This window comes from Protopterus annectens, chromosome 1.part2 (assembly GCF_019279795.1).
Source record: "Protopterus annectens isolate FY-2018-M chromosome 1.part2, PAN1.0, whole genome shotgun sequence".
Lineage (NCBI taxonomy): Eukaryota > Metazoa > Chordata > Ceratodontiformes > Protopteridae > Protopterus > Protopterus annectens.
The window spans coordinates 298017374-298040019 of NC_056727.1; positions in this window are offsets into that span (position 1 = coordinate 298017374).

Genomic DNA, 22646 nt, shown 5'->3' on the forward strand with positions numbered 1-22646 from the left:
TTGCAATACACAAATATGTTTTAATTTATTAAAAACACATTTCTGGCAGAGAAACTGATTTAAAAAGAACCAGTCTTTTATGGCAGTTTGAAGATAAAGCCATTGCTTCCCATCTTTAAACACATGACCCCACATACATAAAGAGCAATTTTACCATCTCCCTCCCTGCTAGCTTCTTCCACCACAAACTGTGACAAACCACAAGTTTATTTAACGTATTCTTTGACCCAGCCCAAACAATTCCAGCTGTATAACCACTGAAATCAATAGCATGACTCACTGGCAGTATTTTATAAAGTCAAAGAGAGACATTAAAAGTTCTGTTTGAGTAGCAGCCATCTCTTGACTGCTATTTATCACTCTTCTTCTCTGGCGGCCAGCTAGACAAATTACAGACTTTAAAGATCCCGATCAAATTCAAAGGGCTAATCACCTGTAGGGCACCTATCAAAAATTACACTCTAAACCAACATAGCCCATTTATAATCATAAGTTAAAAGGAAAAGGGAAACAACCACTGTCACACAAGCAATATTTATATGTGTAGCTATATATGAAATCCAAGGAAACTACTTTAGTTGAAACATTTGTCTGCGTCTAGAATCCTTAACAGACAATTAGGATGGTATCTGATATAGGGACTTCTACATATTTAATGTATGCTTTAGGTGTCGATAGGCCAATTCCCATTTATGTGCATCTGGAATAATAGAATTAATGGCATAAAGTTTTCTCTTTATTTATTTTATAGATTTCCAGCTTGCTGTAGTTATCAATAGTCTCGAAAAGGGGGTTTAAGTTGTAGTTGAGTTCTGTAGATATGTTGATAAGTCATCTGCATAAATTGCTAAGGTACATTAAATCCCATAAAAAGAATATCCCTTTCCAAGGGTTGCATGACAAAGGCTTTAAATATTAAAAAAAATAATAAAGGGGAAAGGGGATGTCCCTGTCTAGTTCCTCTGGAAATTGTTAGGGCAGAGGACTCCAATCTTTCTAGAGAAGTACGTAATTTCTGTATTTTACATTATCCCTTCCATCTGCTTTGACTGGTGAGACTCAATCTTCAGTTACCAAAACATATGTGTGGAATTATGATACCATGCCCTTGAAAACAGCAGCCACAAAGGAAGACCTCAGCCTAGAGATCAATCCAATCTGCAATGTTTGGGAAGGTGTGCAATATAGACCAAAGTGCTAATACACAGATATCTGTAAAATATCTATAAACTGTAGAAGTGGTGACTCTTGTACAATGAGCTTTAGATTTTCACAAAATGGTTCTATTAGATTGTTATGTAAGTGCTATGTATTTACAAGGCCATCTGGACAAAAAGACTTTACAGACTTTCAGTCCCAGCTTTGAAGGTGCATAATAAATGATTAGTTGGCCATCCTTTCTAATTGTCTTAGTTCAGCATACACAAAAATGTAGTTGTATAGTTTGTGAACATTAGGTAATGTAATGAATACACCCCTCTGTTGGAATGCTATTTAAAAAGACAAGAAGATAAATGGCTTGATTTCCAACACAACATTTGGCATGAAAGAAGGATTAGTTCACAGAGACACCCTATCCTTCTGGAAAACTAAGTATGGAGGTTTCGGGGAGAAAGCATGTAACCCTGACACTCATGTTCCCAACGTAATAGCTACCAAAAGCAGGGATTTTCAGGACAGTTGTTTCAAGTTAAATAAAAAGGCTGGTTTGAGAAAGGACTGAGTCTATGCTTCCAAGATGAAATTGAGGTCACATGGAGGAGTAGAGTCCTTAATGAAGGGCTTTAAGAGAAAGGCTCCCTTTAAGAAAGGTTCAGTGCTGCCACCAATAAGGAACGGAAACCATAATAGAAACAGATGGTGGTTAAGTGGATTTTGATTGTTGAGAAACTAGAAGCTGAGTCAAATAGGGCATACAGAAACTACAGCACTGAGGCAGATGGGGCAGACAAAAGATCCAATCCCTGCTGCTGTGACCAAAATAAGACTGTTTTAGAGTCTGTGAGTAGAATGTTTGTACAAAGTGGAAAGAATATGTATCACTCCAAAAGTGTAAACTGAATTCCTGACCATCACTGGAACTGGAAAAAGCATGTGGTCACTTTGTGGAAAAGAACGTCTGGGTGAGGCTTTCTAGATGTAATGGATAGGATATCCTGTTCAGGATCTAGAAAGTAGGCTTGCTTCTTGGCATGAGGGCATAAAAAGTAGCCAAAAGGAGGCTATGAAAATGACTGAAGCCTTGCACAGAGATGTTTCCGCAGAAACTGTACCATTAGCTGTTATGAAAGAAAGGCAAGAAATAGTCTAGAAGGCCAGTGATAGACCACAGCAACTCTAACTGGTTGTCCCTCTGTAGAGATGACAATAGATGCTAAAGGGTTGCAACAAAGTTTGCTCCAGCACTGAAATGTCATTTGTGCTATTGATAATTTCAGGGATCACTTGTGAGGAATTAAACTATTTGCTGTGCCTATTCACCAGATAGTTTGCTTCTCCCAGAATGTGCATTGCTAACAGACAGTGCTGCAAAGGCATTTCTAATTTGCATATAATGATGGCTTCCAAGCACGAAGTAAAATCAAGTTCTTCACTGCTTGTTGATGTACCAGACCACAGACTTTGGTCTGTGTGTACAGAAATCCCACCCTGGGGAAGGCAGTCCTGAAAGACATGCAGTGCTAGGGGAACTTCCTTCATCTCCAGGATATTGATGTGAAAGATTATTCTCATATTGGTTACATAGGCCCTGGACCATTCTCCCATCAAATTGCTCCCATCACAAAAGGAGGCATCCACGGTCACTGTGGCATTTGGAAGAGAAAGCTCTTCCTGCTGAAACAGTGGGGAATTTCATTCACAAATGTCATGTGCAAATAGAAGAGAGTTGCTTCAAGTTGTTTATAGAATCCACTGCTGGAGACCATTGCATGCTTAAGTTCTACTGTAGTATCCTCATATAGAGCCTTGCTTAAGGAACTATCAAGATGAAAACTGCAATCAGACTGAAGAGCTTTAAATGAAAGAAGCTGGTGAAGCTGATGTGAGAAGAACTTTTGGGATTACATTTCTCAGTATGGCAAGTCTTTCTTCTGGAAGTTTGCCAATGCTCAATCTGGGTTTGCTATGGTTCTAGCTGGGACTTTTCCATGTTCATAGAGATACCCAAGGACAGACCAACCAAAACAAATCAAATACTTTCTCTCTTCCTCTATGGTCTGGTGAGACATCTTGAATGCATCTTTTATGGATTAGCTGCACAATCTCCTTTGCGGCTACCCTCTTATGTCAGAGTGATACACTTGGGAGGGGCAGGGATGGCATTTCTGTGATTCTCAAAAAGGGAATTAAATAACATTTGGATATTAAGTTCTATACTCATTGTCCTCTGTGATAGCCACCCATGAATCTAAATGAAGAAACTGTCTGCTCTGACTACCACCAGAGAGGAGAAGACAGGTAACCCTCCAGGGATTCTGTAGTTGCATAGCAAAGGAAGGATGTCTGGAGTCCTGGTTTTACATACACCTTCTACCTCTGGGGTAGCATCCATTAGAAGGACTTCCTCTGCCACAGTTGCCTCTATCTTAGGAGAAGTGAAATGGAAAGTGATGTTGATTTTTTTTTTCAAACCAGAAGGGTTTAGACCCTTTTGGTTCCGAGAAAAGTGCCTATAGTGGGGGGTCTCAAAGCAAACTCCTAATGCAGACAGCATTTCTCCCTTGTTGACAATTCATTAACTAGGACCCATCCTAAGGGGCATTAAAAAGTATGCTTTGAAGTCGCTCACAAAATCACATAAGTGGAAGCAGGTGTAGTGCCTCATGGTTATTCCTGTGCCTGCCACCTGAACCACTCTCTTGGAAACATTATATAAGAGCTTCATGGAAAACGTTGGAAATCATCACCATAGTAGGCACCCAAGACTCAAGCTGCTTTCAAGTGTCAGAAGTGGTGGGTTTTCTTAGAGTCTAGCATCTACTCAGCTAGATCTCTTTGGAATCAGGTCATATGACTTATGAAGTTTAATGCTTGGAGAGCAAATGTACAAATGCATAAAACTGGTTCCCCCATGTGGTCCATCATACTAGACTTCTTGCTGAGAGGATGGACCACTAGCCATTCATTAGACAATTCCTTCTTAGTGGCTGCTGCCACAATAATGGAGTCCAGCACAGGACCTTTTCTCCAGTGTGGTCTCTTCTTAAGTGGACAAAGAATTTTATCAGCTTTTGGCCACAATGGACTCCCATCATGCTTTTTCCATCAAGAAGTCTATCATGTTGTCAGTGGGAAGAATCACTCAGGATATGCAGATTTGAAAGCTTCAAAGGTAATCTACTCATCTGGGGAAGGGAGCTCAATGACCCAAGTACACATCTAGTGCATTATTTCTAATATTTCACCAAATCTGATGTCTTCAATAGGGGATAGTAGAAAGCCTTCTCCTTCAAGGTTAGTAACTGGGGTGAGAGAATCTGTGAGGGAATCTATGTGCCACCAGTTACACATGAGTTTTTGTGGTGGATCCAGAGACAAATCATCAGAAGCACCTGAAGGCTCTTGGAGCCCTTGGTGGTGGGGATCAGGCCTTCATAAATATTCTGTCTATGGATTATGAGGGTTTGAGGCTGCAGACTGAACGGTGCCAAGGAATGAAGTCAAACCCAGTGAGATTTCCTGCATGCCTCACTGGATGGGCTAAAATCCTCCTGAAGATGTCAAAAGCAGAAAAAAATCCATCAGCATTGAATAGCTCCACCTTGATACCATGTTGGCCCAAAAGACACAGATATCAACAGTCTCAAGCATGGAGCTACAGACACTGATGATCTATATGGCTCTGACATTCAAATTAGAACCAAAGTCTCAAACTACAAAGACCCTGAAACTGAAAATGGCATTGACTGGGTTGGCGCTAAAGATGTTGCAGAAGACTCAGTGTTGAAGGATTGGTTCCAAAAAACAATTGACCCTGATAAGATCAGAGTTGAGTACACTGAATGCTGTGGAGTTGGCATTGAGAGATCTGTTCCTACTGTTGCCAAAGGAGAATGCACCAGAAACAGCATGTTCAATTGCTCTCCTACCAACATCTGTACTAGGGAAGAAGCTTCCCCGGAGTGAGACCTAAGGCTAACCCAATTCACCATAAAACCAAAGAGGGATGGAATGACATCCATTTCAATATGAGCTTTGACAAAGGCTCTCATCACCTGGTGCCATTTAATATTATAATCACTCAAGACTGACTTCAAAGACCTAATGGAGGGAGTAAAGGGAGGATAGGAAACTTGAAAAACTCCCTTTCAGAAGAGTGGCTGCTTGTTATGCATCTTGGAGAGCAATCTAAAATTACAGTCATTTTAGCATGGGAAACTCAAAGCACCAGAGACAAATGGGGTTCTAAAGCCATCAGAGACAGGACCACCTGAGTTGGATCCGAGCAAGGAATTTTAGCAAGAGAAGAAAACTGTGGAAGAACATGCTTCACATTCCTCTTTTTCTTTTCATTTTTCCTTCTCTTTTTCTTGAGATGATGTTGGTAAAAGACCCATCAAGATTAATGTATTCTTCTGCTACTGGATGGAGCAAGGGCCACATTCCTTACAAATGTCACAGGCGACTGACAGGTGTTCTTGTCCCGGGCATACCACATGCAATTAGTGGGTATCCTGGGATGGAATTCTGAGTCCACATTTCTTGAGACCCTTGACCTTAACAGTAGAAATGAAATTACACAAATTGCTAACTACCATGTGAATTACAATGACATATAGAGTAAAATCTGATAACACTACACAATTACAATAATGTACCCCTGTAACAGCTGTAAAAAATAAATAAATAAAAATAACCACAGCAGAAGCAACCTCAACAATAAGGAAAGAGCCAAAAAGTTTTGACAAGGCTGAAAAATGCCAAGTTGTGAGAATGGAAAGGAATGTGGAAGAATTTTCTTTTTTAATTTAAACAGATACAGAATAGGAGGAGGAGGAAAGACTGTGAGAAACTTGGTGAAAGTTCTCATCTGAACAGCACATTCAAAAATTCATCCAGTCACTGTGGTGAACTGTAGTGGAAAAAGGGGAAGGACTTAAAAGGGACAGGTGCATTATGGGAGTAGGGAAGGAGTTCAAGTGCTTGGAGTGAGATCTGATTCGTGGGTCAGAGCCACCTTCAAAATGAGACAGGCTAATGTAAGATACAAATGATATAGCCCTGAATTGTATGATTCACAGGTTTTGATAACCCTGTTTATGGATCAGTGAGTGACTAAAGTATGTGGACATCTGGATAGACAACAAAAATACAAAAATCTATTAGAATAACATATGCAAACTTCATGAAGTTGCTAAAAGATATATTTAGGAAATGGAAAACTTGGACTGAAAGGTTCACCTTGAATTATTTAAGGTTCTGTTTTAGCTAGATTCTCTCAGATCTTATTTCTCTGTACCACAAAGTATGTGATTAGTTATGCTCATTGTAAAATCAGTGGAAATTGAGTGATTCAATAAATGCATTTCTATAATTGCCATAATATATAAATGCTTAATATCTGAATTAACCAGGTGGATGTTACTTGTAATAATCTTTATAAGCAACATCATTGTTTAAAAATATTGGGTAGAATTCATGAGCATGCATTGTTTGGCACACAATTGTACAATTGTCATAATCAAGTTATTAGTATGTAGCTATGCTGGTGGGGTTACAATACAATTCAAGTGGTCAGTACTGTGCAATATAAATAAGTTTACTACATGTATACTGATCTGTATTATGTGTCAATGAATAACAGGAATCCTTACATAAATCTGCACTATGAGGCAAGCTATGTCATAGTGAAATGCAAATGATTGTTTTACTGTGCTATAGCATACCTTCTCTTGATTTATAAACTCAGAGGCTATACAGTTCTGTGTACAGATGCGTACTATTATAAGACAGTAGATAGACAGTCAGCTGGTATGGTATGAGCAGATGAGCATTCTCTCTCTCTCTGTTACTCTGAATGCCATGTATTTCATTTCTTGCTACTGTTGCAGTAGTAAGAGAGACAGCTCCATCTCCAGGAATTGCCCAACACTAGGCTTCCTCACTGTCACCGCATGTGGAGCCTGTGTGCATACAGCTGAGTTATCTAAGGTCTGCAATGCCAAAAAGAACTAGTGGCATGTAAATAAGCTACACAATGCAGCATAAGCAAGAACCGGCCCTTAAATGCCAGGCTGTAGTTTACTGTGAGTCAACATTCCACAGCAGAAATTCAATAAAGTAAATATGACATAAAGGGTCTTCTGTTAGGCCACAGTTCTTCAAGGTGTATGGGTATGTTATTTAATAGTTTATGCTGCACTAAGAGTTACATACACATAGTGTATCTGTATTGTTTACTCAGCCATGCATTATGTATTATGGAATTCTTCAGAAATTACACCCGCCATCAATAACAATTTAAACCGCCCGGCTCTAGATGATGGACGATATGTAAAAATGGGAAAAGGAGGGTTATGGATGGATGTGGCAAGGACCAGTGGAGCTGTCTGTGCAACATGTGTCTCCCACATGGGGATAGATGTTGGACTAGTGACTACGATTTGCCACCATAGTGCCAGACCACTTGTGTTGCCATTGTCTGTGCACTGTGAACAGCAAGCAGGGAATGCATACACTATGCATGATTCATCTGCGTGTGTGCTATGCATGATTCGCACACTTGTATGTCCTGCACATGATTCACATGTCTTTATGTGATTTGCATGGATCATATCAGAAGCACAGCAGGGTCAACTAGCGCCTTGTGGCAGTACCATGCACCAAAACCTAATCCTTAGCTGTTCAAGTGAAGAGCAAACATAAAAAAAAAAAAAAAAAAAAAACACTTCACTGCAATAAGCTGATCTCTACATTGTACTGATCAGCTTATTACAGTTAGAACCAGACAGCCGAAAAAGCTCTTCCATTGAAAAGCAAAAAAAAGCACTTCGATATAATAAGCCGATCGCTACATTGAGGTCCCATACCCCTGACTTCCTTTCACACATTTTATTAAAAAATAAATAAATAATTTCTTATTTTAAACTGCAGCAAACTGTTGCTACAGTTTATACTCTGCCTGCACAGAATGCTACTACGCTTGTGTTTTAATTTAAAAAAAAATCTTTAAACTGTAGCACACTGCTTGTACAGTTTATACCCAGCCTGCATGGAGTACTACAGTGCTTAGGTTTTAGTTACAAAAAAAGAGAAGGATCTTTTTTTTATTTTTTAAAGTATAACAAACTGTGTGTTAAAATGTAGCAAGCAGTTGCTACAGTCTAGACCATACACAGATCACTACAACACTCAGGTTTGACTGCAAATGCAATACTGGCTTTTAAAAGTCAGTATTGGATTAAAGAGAAATCTAGATTAGCTGATCGCACCCCAACACTTTGTCCATGGGACAGTTATCCCTCTCTCTCTCTCTGTCCCAGCTATGTTACTGGATCACATATCCGTGCGTCGTCCATGACTCACTGCTCCAAATATAAAACAATGCATGGTGCGCGTGCACAGACCCACACTCTCATGCTCTCTACCTTGTACCTGCATCAGACTGCCATGCCATTGGACTTGACTGAATTATCACTACAACAAGCAGATGAGACTTCAACTTACACATTCATTCCAAAATAGCCTTACAATTGTAGATACTGTCATGTGATCATTAATGCTGGGTGTTTAGATGCACTCCACAAATCTCTGATATGCAGAATCACTACTAAACAAATAGCTTGATCAACTACTCTCACAAACCAGGCCATATCAAAGTGTTTACCTAATATATATTTTGAGGAAGCAATCACAAGATAATGTTTTCTCGAATGGTAAAACTGTCCTACATCTGAAACAGACAAGGGATGTTATAAGTTTCACTGTCACAGGCAAGGGTCATCACTGCTTATAAATACCTGATGATGGAGAATGTTAGCCACCACACAGGGTATCGCTTCACCTGCAGAAAGTGCACAGTTAAAAAAAACTAGATTAAATTCTATTAACTATTTTTACCTTTGTGCCACTTTGAATAATTATTTTGCCTCCTTTGTAAGCACAGCTGCAGACAGGGAAGCCCAGTGTTGAGGAAACTCCATCTCTTTGCTCACCTGCTGACATCACATTTCCTTCCTGTCTGCAGTCATATACCAAGCATTTGCTCTCAGCACAATGTCACTTTTCATTTTAAGAATCAAGAGTAACTGTCCTGTACTTGAATGTATGTTTCCATTCTCATGTTCTGTATCATTTTGCAGAGTACAGACAGATATCAGACCCTCTATAATACCCTAAAATGTAGCACAAATCACAATAAGCCCCTTATCACTGTCTGTGCCACACATTACAGTGATCTCTGTATACTACACTATCACTTGCTAACAGTACTTCAAACCAAATATTGGCTTATGGGAATTAACATCCATGCCAAAACAGGTTTTATAGGAATTAAACAGATTTGTGCCCAATAACGTTTTCAGAAATTCTGCTTTGTATCTGAGCATAAATATTTATAATGTTTACAAAGGCACTACATGTAACATTTCATTAACTTGACTGTTATGTTTTATATATATATATATATATATATATATATATATATATATATATATATATACACACATGAAAAGCACTGCAGAAATACATTTATTCCTGTACCATCTAGTTTCCACCAACTTAGCACAGTGTGCAACTATTAATAGACATAATGGTACATGGAATGGAGCTATGAGAGGGCTGAACTATAACAAAAACTTAATTTAAAATAGAACAGCTGTTTGTATCAAATTAATGGATAGATTTCCTTTAGAATGGTATTCCCTTTGGATTCTGATTGGGATATAGAAAGCAGTGGTAGTACTACAGCCTTTAAGGATATGAGTAATAAAATCCATAACAAGTCACAAAACGTCTTACAAATTAAGTTCCTGACAGACAGAGGAATTTAACAAGGGTCAAGATAATTTTATTATAACAGGTAACTGCGTATGTCTTTATATGGATAACTTGCAGTGCATGGAGCGCCATGATTATGTTTCAATATCAGTTAAATGATACCCTGGTTCAGAGCTACTCCATTGCAAGATACGATCTTAAAAACACTTAAACGGATGCCTAATGATTGTTAAGCACATCTATGTTCTGTTAAGATTGTGTCTGGTGCTAGACAGTAAGAGCTCACAGTTCCAACCATTAAATAACAACATCAGAAAATAAAATAGGTTCATTTCAATTCCACTTCTGTCTGCTGTCTACAACATTGCATCCAATAAAGATGTGTTTGGGGAAACAAGAAATACATAAAGAGCTTCCCAACTACTTTCACAGCTTTCAAAACTGGCACAACACTCAGCATGTTTGTTGTTGTTTTAATTAATTACATATTTTATTTTTCTGTAGCCAATAGTACATGGAGCAGAGAAATCTCCATGCACTACAAAGAATTATAATTGGCTCACCGATTGTAACTTAATACTATGCGTTCTTAACATGGACGCCAAGATTTACCCTTTGACCTTCACTCTCAAAGTAAATTTCTTGGCATACATTACTTGGAAACATAATAAGCAAGTGATGATTAGAGACCTGATCATAATCTTCTATAGTATGGATGATGTTTTAGTAAAGTATAAATAAAAATCCTGTTGAGTTGAGTAGACATTGAACAGGAGCAGTATTACAGTGCATTTTCATCTGTGTCTTCTTCAAACAGATTTAGATATGTTAAGAGATAAAGGTACAAAAAAGAACAAGACTCTGCTTGTATTCAGAAAAGGATAACATGATGATACTTAATGACGCATATTTGCACATTAAGGGCACTGACATCAGAGACAGATCTGATGCTATACTAAAAGTGATATTGAAAAATAAAACAGTAATCATTTTTCACACCAGGACAAGCTCCCGGGCATGTCCATAACCACTGTGGCTCTAGATATGCTTAATCTTGAGTGGATCAATCTTTTGGGGTAATCTTAGGATATGAGAAAAGCCCCTTACTCTGATGCTCAGCAATCGCAAAGTTAACACCATGAGAAGTTTGCGTGCTTACACATACAAAAATGTTTGTCACGATGTTAAGGCACACAAGTCATGTGCTCTGAAAGAACCACATGCTTGTGTGAATTAGTTATATTCTGCAGAGACGGGTTTAATATCAGGATCAACTTACATTTTCTATAACTTTCAACAGTCTTATTGAGTAGGATCACCGTTCCTGGGTAAAAAGGCAAGCATTTCTCACAAGTCTGACTTAACAAATGCATGCAAAGTGAAACAAAACAATACTACACAGTAACAGTGGTTAAAAAAGACAGATCAGAAATGCACTTCTTAGTGATGATATTAAAGATATTTCTTTTTGTTTTTACTAGATCATTGTGGTCAGTTTTCCATATTCATATACTAAGTATCAAATATTATTGGGAAAAAATTTCCCCAACAAATATTTGCACCTATCCAGGTTAGAAAACTGTGATTTCTCTTCCTGCACCAGGCACTTGGGTCATAATCAGAGACAGATAGCTGTATCTCAGGTGATAAGCTGCGAATTAATACATCATCTGGTGACTGGGCAAACCTGGTTGTTACACTAAACATATAGCACCTATTCAATTTTGGTATCACCTGCTAGATGAACATCTACAAATTGACAACTGGCAATGCTATGGTCTAAGTAAAGTATCCTTCCATTCAGCATTCAAAAAGGCAATTTTTGAAACTCTGTCTGAAATGTAGGACTCCTACAACAAAAGTGAGACAAGCAAAAGTAGTGATAGGTAAAACATGTAATTCACTAAGTGTAGATGAAGAAGCAGTAGTTCAAGAACCAGTCTCCTGGAATGTAAAGGCAAAATCAAGACCCATGGCCTCAAGCTCACTGTCAAAAAGTGCAGTGTCATCCCCTTTGGTAAAAACTCTGTACCCATGAACTACCACATAGGCAGCAATCTACTTAACACCGAATGCATGATAAGAGACCTTGGGACCCAGGTGGACAGTAGTCTCTCCTTTGATGGTCACACCGCCACAGTAGTCAGGAAGTCCTTCTATGTGGCACACCTCATCATAAAAGGGTTCTCGTCCAGGAAAAAAAAGGTCATTGTTCCCCTCTACTCGTCACTCATTAGACCCATTATAGAGTACAACTCCCCTTTTAGAATGTACCTCACAAGACATCTTCAGCAGCTGGAAAGGCCACAGAAGTACCTCACAAAGAGGATTACTGTCCTCAAACAAATGCCCTACACTGACCGCCTCAAAAAACTCCAGCTTTACTCCGTAGCATCTCGTCTACTCTGAGGTGATCTCTGCCTAACATATAAAGCTATGTCAAACCCAGAGCTGTTGGACATGCTACACCTAAAGAAATCCCAATCCATCTGAGCTACACTCTCTAGGGACCTAAACCTTGTCATCACAATAAACAGGACACGCTGGAGGGATAGATTCCTGTCCCAGAGACTTCCTATACTCTGGAACAAGCTACCCATCTATGTCAAGCAAAGTTCTTCATTAGCACTCTTCAAGAAAAATCTTGATGAGTGGATGGGAAATAGGAAATACACCCTGGGGATCACTTCTGTGGCTCTGCTGGACAGTGGCATAGGAAAATAACTTTCTTGGCTGGCGTAAGCTATGGAACCTTGCTGGCTAGGCTTACGTAGGCCCTTGGGCCGATAACCTAGTACATACCTATGAACCTATGCCAGATGAAGGATAACCATCTCTTACAAATAGTGCACAGCTCTGTTGCACACAAGAATAGTGGCATATGACCATATTAATAATGATTTATTATTGCATTAACATTTGAAGATTGTTTAAACCTAAGCATATCACCCAATACCCCCCTCACCCACAGAAATAACCCCTTTACCTTTGGACTCATCTTCATCAGATGTAGGAAGAGCTTCAAGCTGGCTGTTCATGGCATCGGAATCTGCTACACATAAGAGTTGAAAAATATTCAGTTAAGAAATACCTTGTAATGCGAATGCACTGACTATACCTAAAATGAAAAAGTTATTGCATTATATTTAAAAGAAATGTAATACTTTTATAAATAATTTATCATTAGGAATTGTTGGCAGCCTGCCATTTCTGTCTCTGTTCCACACAACTGTTAAGTGCTATGTCTCAGAATTCCTACCCTATCCAAACAGGCACAATTTAACAGGTCCATACAAACGGTAACCACTGACTTCATAATCTTAAATCAGTTACCGGGTGGAAACTCCTAATTAATGAAAGGGAGTCAGTCATTGCAAAACCCTCATATTGCCATAGCAACTCAAATGTTAATGGTAACACCTAAGGTGAAGAAGCTGTCCAGTGAAAAGTTTGCATTCTTACCTTTAGTGGAAAACATGTTCCGTAAAATTGTATGGAAGCAGTGCTAGAGAGCATAAATATACTCAAAGGAATTCTGACAAGTAGCACAAAAATAATTACTGTAAACATCACAGTTAGGCAGTACTTGCTTAAGAAAATTCAATACCCCCAATGCACACACGTGCACACATGCACACACACACAGACACGCACGCACGCATTCACACACATGCACACACACGCACGCACACAAACATGTACACACGCACACGCGCACGCACACACACATGCACACACACACACACGCACACATACACACACACGCACACACACACACACACACACACACACACACAGATGCTTTTGTGTGGGTGTGTGCCTGTGTGAATCTACACATAAATATGTATAATACACATATACAGACAAAGGTCATCATAGTTGTTAAAAGAGTGTGCTGTACTCAGAAATGAAATATGTCACATAACAAATCAGAGAAACTTTATCTGAAAGTAATTATAGTTTATAGTTTTTATAGTGCATTTCTTTTTACAAGTAAAATCTTAAATGCTCTGGTGTTTGCTGCGTCTTTCAGAAAAATGCAGTATATCACTTCCACATATCATAGTTCCTTTGTAACTAGTGGGTTAGAAAAAATAATGAAAGTATGCAAGCAGACCTGAACCTGAATTCCACCTTCTCCACTGAATTATGCAATGACATGTATTGACTGTTCAGCTGAACTGATAAATTAATGATAGGTCTGCCGTATCAAGCATAAGGGAACAGATAAAAAATAATCCATACATAAGAAGAAGCAAAGGCTTACAGTTTGAGTCATTAATTGCTTTGTTAATTGAAAACTCTTCCAGCTAATATTACATGGGCTACTGTACTGCATGTTATTTTTTGTAAAATAAAGGTACAATAAGCATATAAAATATACTGAAAAAGTTCAAGTGTTAAACTGCCCGAGAACAAAGTCAGCATAATCCTTTTCACTAATGTGCATACTGCTTATCAAATTATAGCATATTATGTTATTTTTTCAAAGTACTTACTTTTCTCCTATTATGCAGACGCTAGTTAGTGGATGTTTGTTGTTTGATTTTTAGACTCTTAAGTTCATAACCAAAGTCAATATGAATTTATGACCAACTCTTAAGACTTTACTTATGCCAATGTAACTATCATGTTTCTAAAAATTACCAGATTTCCAGAACCTTTATATGTCATAGTAAACCATTCAAATATTTTACAAATCTAATACGGAATGATGCCCCTCACTTCTCAAGGTTACATTTAGTAACAGTACTACTGGTCATGCCTAGCTTCTGTCAGTAGCGTGTGCAATTCGAGGTGATAAAACTCTTAGTATGAATAGTATCCTATAGCTGAGTGTATTCTACACAAAAACCCTTCGAATCTAATACTTATCAGAATACACTGACAAAGCTTTTAAGTCTGACTCATAGGCTGGTTTTCATAGTCAATGTGTACAGTATGCAGTTCACCACTGCAAGCAAAACAGCCACAGGCAGGCATGCTGGGAGTCAAATGAGGGCAAGTTCAACAACCATGCCCTGCCCTCCCTCTCCACACCAGGATAAGTTCCATATATACATCCGTGAAATACTGTATTTTCATGAAACAGAAGAATGATATGATGAGCACCACATGCTCCCTACATGCCATGGTGGAGGCCTGTGTGCACCGCCTGCATGTGTATGCATGTTGTGCACATCGGCTGCATGTGCATGCATGTTGTGCACAAGCATGCATGTGTATGCATGTTGTGCACACTGCCTGCATGTGTATGCATGTTGTGCACACCGCCTGCATGTGTATGCATGTTCTGCACACTGCCTGCATGTGTATGCGTGTTGTACTTCAAAAATGGCACTTGGCTGTACTGCTGGAAATTGGGCTTGCAATGTGAGACAAAGGCTATGATTTTGTTTGACACATTATTCATGGTGATGGCTGCTAATGTTAATGCCACTTGGAGAGTTCCTGCCAGTATGAGTAGAACAGTAAAAATCACACACTTTTTCCTGAATAGCCAGTTCAGGGAGCAGCTTCCAGGACTCAGTCTGGGTACATTAAGGAAGGTGGATGTGTAGTTCTCACTGCCTGAATTTTTGTCTGAGGGACCCAAAAGACTGCTCAGCAATACATACACCATGCTTTACTAATGTTTTTTTTTTTTATCCTGTAATTTTACACTTTTTTTTTTCTTCTGTTATTCAGAACAGTGGTCCTTTGTAAATAGTTTCCTGTATCATATACCAGGAAATGCTAGGTAAATTACTAGGGGGGAGTGCTGAACATTTCTAAGTACTGCAGAGATGTTCTGTTGTAAGGCTGTAGGTACAACATCAAGTTTCTGTTATCCTGCACTTACATGTAGGGCTGTGTCTTAGTAGTGAGACTGTGGGCACCTTTCTAAATTTTCTTGAATGTACATGTCAGAATGTAGTTTTTCAATGATGTTTGCATCTCACCCACATATCTGTGTGAAGGCTGTTTTGAACATTTTGTTTTTCCATATGAGCAGGGTGACAGGCCATCTCTCTTGGCAGCTTCAGGAGCCAGACGAGGTTTTCACCACAGAGGACTAGTTTGTATAATATCTACTAACTTGTATGATAATAACCGCACCATTAATAGGACTTAATTTATGTCACTCTTCCATTATGTCTACTAATAACTGCAGACATGTTAGTCAATGACTGCTCCCGCCCCACCTGTGGCTATGATGAGAGAGAAGCTGGGAAGTTTCTCGCTGGGACAGAGTTTCCAATTTTTCACTGGTAGGTATCCTGGCTCAGTCCTCTCTAATGGCCAGATATTAGTTCAGCAGATGATACAGGAGGAGGTTTGCATTGCAACAGCCCACTGGGCAGCCACTACAATGCCCATTCTATACCTCATTGTAGATGCAAGTGACTGAACTACAAAAGGAAGATATGGTCCCTGCCACTGGTTACTCTGCCCAATCTCACCCATCTGATGATAGTGCTCAAGTAAATAAGGCAATCTATACTGGGTGGCACAGTGGTACAGCAGTTAATGTTGTCACCTCACAGCAAGAGAAGGTTCTCTAGTTCTATTCTAGGCTGGGGTACCTTCTCTGCAGAGTCTGTATTATTTCAGCCTCTGAAGAAATATTTACTACTTATGGGATTCAATTCTTCCTATTGCATTGGCCAAGAGAGACATTGTTTTTTTCCTGATGCCCTTCTTCCTTACTCAGTCAAACCATGCTCCAGTTTTTCATTTTCCTGAGGAAGAGGAGATGCCCCTCGAGTAACAGAGAGTTCACATAATGGACACTGAACTAAGAATGGCTTCTCTGACAGGAAACTTAACAGGAATCTGTTTGTTAGATGTATGGAATAAGACCTTATTCCAACAGAACAAGCACAAGTGATGTTACTTATGTGTAGATCTGAAATCCTTTCTGAACTCTCTTCATCAGATCCTTAAGAAACATGCCAAGTCATGAGTGAATGCCAATGCAGATGTGTTTGCAAAGCACTGCTGTTAGTTTAGCTTTCTGAGATCCCTCCTAACCCGCATTGTATAGATTCTACGTGCAACCATAATGTCTCATAAGATGTGCTGAAGTGAGCCTAGGAAAAAACAAAATACTGGCTCACTGATTTTGTATGCAGATCCCCTTTGTCTCAATAACTAACTGTTCTTTGCAGAAGCAGCTGGCAACAAATCTGTTACACCCTGCAGAGGCTGGTGATGAAATTTACAGAACATGTAATACATGTGTAACATTTATGGTGTGTATATGTGCACATCTATATCCATCTAGATATTTACTTGCTCTATATACACGCTGGAATACATGATGGTCTGTTGTGTGAGCCAAGACTTATTATGTTAATTACCTAAGTTCCCAATGTATAAAGCTTTAAGTAGTTTGCACATATTTTTATGAAAGAAGTGCCTTTTGAGTATTTGTTCTACTGTAGCTTCTAAGGTAAATTTTAATTATTTGTTTAGGTGGTTTTGGATGTCATTTGTCTTGGTGTTTTTTGGCTTGGTGGTTAATGTTAAGTTTGGACTGGTCAGTTTTGTTAGTTTTGCAGGTATGTAACAGGCTAATGACCACCAGGGCCTTTATAAGCCTAGCTGTGCAACCCAACCCAACTGTGTCCCTGTGTATCATGAATGTTTATTAGAAAAACGTTAAGTTAATCAGGAAGTTTCTGAAAGTTATGCGGGGGGGGGGGTTATTATGGGCATCATATTGCAGTTCTGTTTTAGCTAGATTAGACAGACTGAACTGGATCAGTTTTGTCATTAATGCCATTTTGCCAATAGCTAGATGCAGTTAGAGTTTTATTCTTATTATTTTAGTTTAACTTTCAGTTTGAATAAGAACAAATATATTTTTAAGGTTTGAGTCATGTGGATTTTCTGTGTGCAATTTTTTTCTAATCTTAGTGAATGATAAAACAGTCCATGTATCATTTTTTTTATTTTACATTTGTCCATTAAAGTAAACATACATTTGGATCTGCAGAGGTTTTATGTAGGGCAAATGTGTTCCAGAATATCAATCTCTATGTTTTGCTTGTATGAAATATAATCTTTCCCTTTAGCTTTTAGTGAGTAGAGTAAATATGGTGGGTTTGTGGGAATGCTAGCAGCTTAATGCTGCATCATTGTTGTAGGTACACAGATGATGACATCCCAAGAGAACAGACATTCTGCAAGAAATACTAGGAGTAATAAAAATAAAAAAATACAGCAGGCACATAAATTCATACCAGATTTACTATTATAAAACCATAGAACTAAGCACATCCAGTGCAACAATACCTGGGACTTCATCAGAGTTCAAGAAAGTTATCACATCCTGTACTTATAAACCAGTCAAGTACTGCAAACAATCAAGTATTTGCCTAAACAATCAAAAGAAGTTAATTATAATTAAATAAATTACAAATGCATATCACAAAAAAACATTAAAAACTGTGGTTAAAATACAACCATCGGCTGCAACAGTTAATAATATCAACACTTAAAAATATATAATCATTTATGGCTATGAAAAATAATCACCAGTATAGATATTGAAAATTTACCTTAATATTAACATTTCACCTCCATGCTACAAATAAACATAAGAGAATTGCAACCCTATCCTTAAGAATACTAAGCAATGACAGGGACTCATTTATTCTTATCTCAATACATGCGTTAAGATATAATTGCCACATTAGTTCTTTTTGTTTAAGCAAGTTTTAGGGATCCCCACCTCTATTCTCTGCTAAAAATCAGAAGGCATGATGACTGACAAGAAAATGAGTAAAAAAAATGTATAAACGAAGCTTTTAAGTGAGTTCACTACAAGCCCAGAAATACCAGTTATATGTGCTACTCACTTACGAGCAGGCAAATATCAGCCTTGGAAAAAAGTAACTATTAACGGAAATAAATCACATAGTAAAAGTGTGTGAAAACATCAACTAAGGTTTGCTCTGCTTTTTTAGCCTCACAAATGCAAAGGTGCGTCAGAAAAAATTTATTCATTCCAATTATTTTGATTTCTATTCTGTAATTTAGAATTACAGAAAAACTAATTATGGGCATCATATGAAACAAGCTAAAAAATTATCACAATAGTACTTTTTTTTTTTCAAGGCAAATAAAGACAGTGATCATTTCCTGATGTAAAATCACCAGAAAGTTTCCAGATAATTCCCAGAATGTATATATCCTTCATAAAATGCATTGAGAAAATGTTTATCATGAGAAGGTGAAAGGAAGGGGTGCCCATTTATTCACTGACACTTGCAAAGGTTCATAACAAGTCAGACTACAACTTCTTCAACTTTATAAGACGGTTTTCCAACATGAAAAGAAGTGAGGAAGAACAATAGGTGAAATTACATTTCACTGTACAGAAAAGATAAAAACCCCAGAATAAAGAAACCAGGGCCCCAAGGTCTAACAGCGATGTTTATAAACTGGACAGCACTACTCCCAATTTCCAAATATCTCCCAAACTAGTAAAATAAAGAATTATATGACATGGAGTTCTGCAATCTTGTAGAGATAAATACAAGAAAAAATACACTGCTCAGCAGAAGATAATACTGCTTTTTGATGCAGTGGCGTTTGATAACAATGACAACAGGAAATTATTTCAAAAGTGCACAAGACTGGGTAGGATTGAATGTGTTAACTTTTACTGTAAGCTGTTATCCCTGATATTGGATAGGTTTCATTAATACAGAATTTATTAAGGCAGGCTGGTGAGCTGAACACTAAATGATTGCTATCCACACAATCCAGAGAGGTGTATCTGAAAGTGGCAGCCATGATACAGTGCAGCCTGAGGTTTGGCGCAGCACAAAATATGTGCAAATCAGGAAACATCCTGTATAATCTCCACGGTATAATCCACATGAGCATGTTTCACGCACTAGAACTCGCTGTGCTGCAGCACTACCATAGCCATGGTCTGCTGCTAATGAAACCTCTTTGAATAGACAATGTGTTCGCAGGAATGAAGCACTGTTGTTTAGTCGGCAAGAGTGGAAGCACACATTTGTGAATCTTTTGCATAAGCTCAGATGCTAACTTCCCACACAACTTTGTGGGACTCTCAAATCAGTATGTGTCATTTCCATGAACTATTGCTAACCTGAGTGATAGAAAAGATAATATTTTACTTGGGGTGGGGTAAGTTTGGCATGGATCTTTATTTATTACCTTATTTATTTGGTTATTTGCCTGCATTTAATAAAGATGGCAGAATAATAATCCCACATGGACTTTTTCTGACTCAGGTCAGCAACACTGCCTGGTTAAATGACTTACTCAGGGTCACACAGTTAGCAAAGAAAGGTTGAGAGAATCAAACCCTGGATTACAGAGATCAACTCATTAACAGCTTAGAGCCATAATGCACTACACTAATTTACAGACCTTTGCATATCTTTATCAGGCAATCTAAACCCTAGGAGGTGAAGGCAGGGGCAGTTACTGCTGCTTTCAGATGTAAATACTGGTCTGTACTTTCATAAGGGATGATGTCGGCCAAGTGCAGGATACCAATAGTCATGAACCTTTTCCCCATATATCAAGCTGGCCACTGAGCAGACCGCTCTGCACATATGGGTAGAAGTAGAAAGGAGCAGGAAGGCTGGTGTCAGGACCATTGCAGTCTAGCATGGAATTGCCATGCACACTGCCTGACTAACACAGATGATGATGATGATGATGATTCCTACTGTGCATGCTTTGGGTCTGTACAATACACAGTTGCCAGAGACCATACAGTGAATCAGTACTGATCACTCTGATAGTGCCTGTTAAAACGTGCACTGTATTACAACACTACCTGAGTGACATATACTGACTATACTTCATATAAAAAAGGGCCCTGTCCGTCATCTTCAGATCTTTATACAAAGAAATAAAGCTAAAACAAATTGCACATATTGCATGATAAAGGCACATTGACTTATACCGGCTGATTCATTAATTCGTAATATAAATATTATAACTACAAGGAATGGTGAAAATGGATTTTGAAAAAAAAATAGAAATTTGATTTATCTGCCGACTAATCAGCCCAGTCAAATCAAGTTAACATTAAGGAATATATTATTCCTACAATTAATAATGTTAGCCAGAATACCTACCAACCGTGCCAAATTACTCGTTTTTTACTGAGTTTTGGGATACAAATGAAGGGGTGCCACGATTCCTGAGTGTGTGTGTGTGTGTGTGTGTGTGTGTGTGTGTGTGTGTGTGTGTGTGTGTGTGTGTGTGTGTGTGAAAATGCCTCCCCCCAATTAATACCTCCTAAAGTCCCTAGCCACCACCACTTGTAAGCTTTGTCCAGGTTTTTTGTGCTAAGAGTTAAGAGCTATAATGAGAAGTGAGAACTGAATTTGTGTTCCCCCATTACTGGCTTTGTTCGTCCAGGTTTTTTGTGCTAAGAGGTTGAGAGCTATGGTGAGAAGTGAGAAATGAATTCATTAAATGATAGCCATTAAGTTTCAGTCTTCCTATTTTTCTAGAAGCTGCTGATTTGACATACTGGTATGTTGCTCTGACTGTAGTGCATAGGGTCCTGGGTTCAAGACTTGCCAGTGAAATACACGGTGGTAACACAACATTTTATTCTAGCAACTTTACAGAATTATACAAGCAATGTTTAAAATGTGTCCCTGGTTTTTGACCTTTTGCCCCCTCCCAAAAAAAATGAAATTGAAAATAAGTGCGAGAAGCTGTGCAAGATGCCTATGGCTTACACTAGTGTCATTCTATTTATAGTATGGGTGTGGAAGTAGACTTTTATGATGGAAATGTTCTGAACTGGGCAGTTTTGTCATTATTGGTTCATGCATTTTGTTTCATTGCCTATAGTACAGTCTACTGGAAAAATGTTCAAAAAATACATTTAAAACATGCTCTGTCTAACAAGTGTGCTGTATTATACAAGGATATAATTTAATAAAGTCAGGAAGGTGTATCAAAGAAAAGAACACATGTATGTTTCTTGTTTTGTGTGCAAAGGGCCGATGATTTGAAAACAGCCCAAAGATAATCTTTATCCACCACTAGCCAGATGCATTTTCTTTGGATGTGGTGTGGGTTTCAATGCTGTTTTAATGAATGTGAGTTTCAAGGCAGAGAAGTTTTAATGCCAAGTCTATTTTCATTGTGAGACAGTATTGCTTTGTTTACCAGATGTCTATTAGGGTTTGTGCATTGTTGTGCTGTAAAATGTAAAAATAAAATCCAAATAATCATTGTAGAAGTAAAGCAGTATGCACACATTAGTGTTTATGGTAAATGGGGTGAAATAGCCAGGTAATGGGACATTGGAATGGCTGCAGGGGGACTCTGGTGCCATATTTTGGTTTTCTGTTCTTCAGTTTGCATTTGAAAGCTGGTATCCCACAATCCCATTGGAGTGGGTGGGGTTATGTAATTATGTATGCAAATTAGATGTTAATCAGCATACAGATTTGTACCTATTTTTCATGGGCCTTGTCCAAATATTTGGTGTTTCCAGGTTAAAAGGTATGTAAGCCAGTCAAGTATATCATACATGTTAGGAATAAGCAAAGGTTGCTTACAAATCCAGCTACCTGTTTGGAGTACTTTTGCAGTCACTCAGGAAATGTTTTATTTAGTGGCAAGCAAGCTTCCTGTCACTCCATTTGTGAAGTTTGTATACCCGGTAGACATCTTTGAAATCTTGCATATCCAAATACATTCTGGAT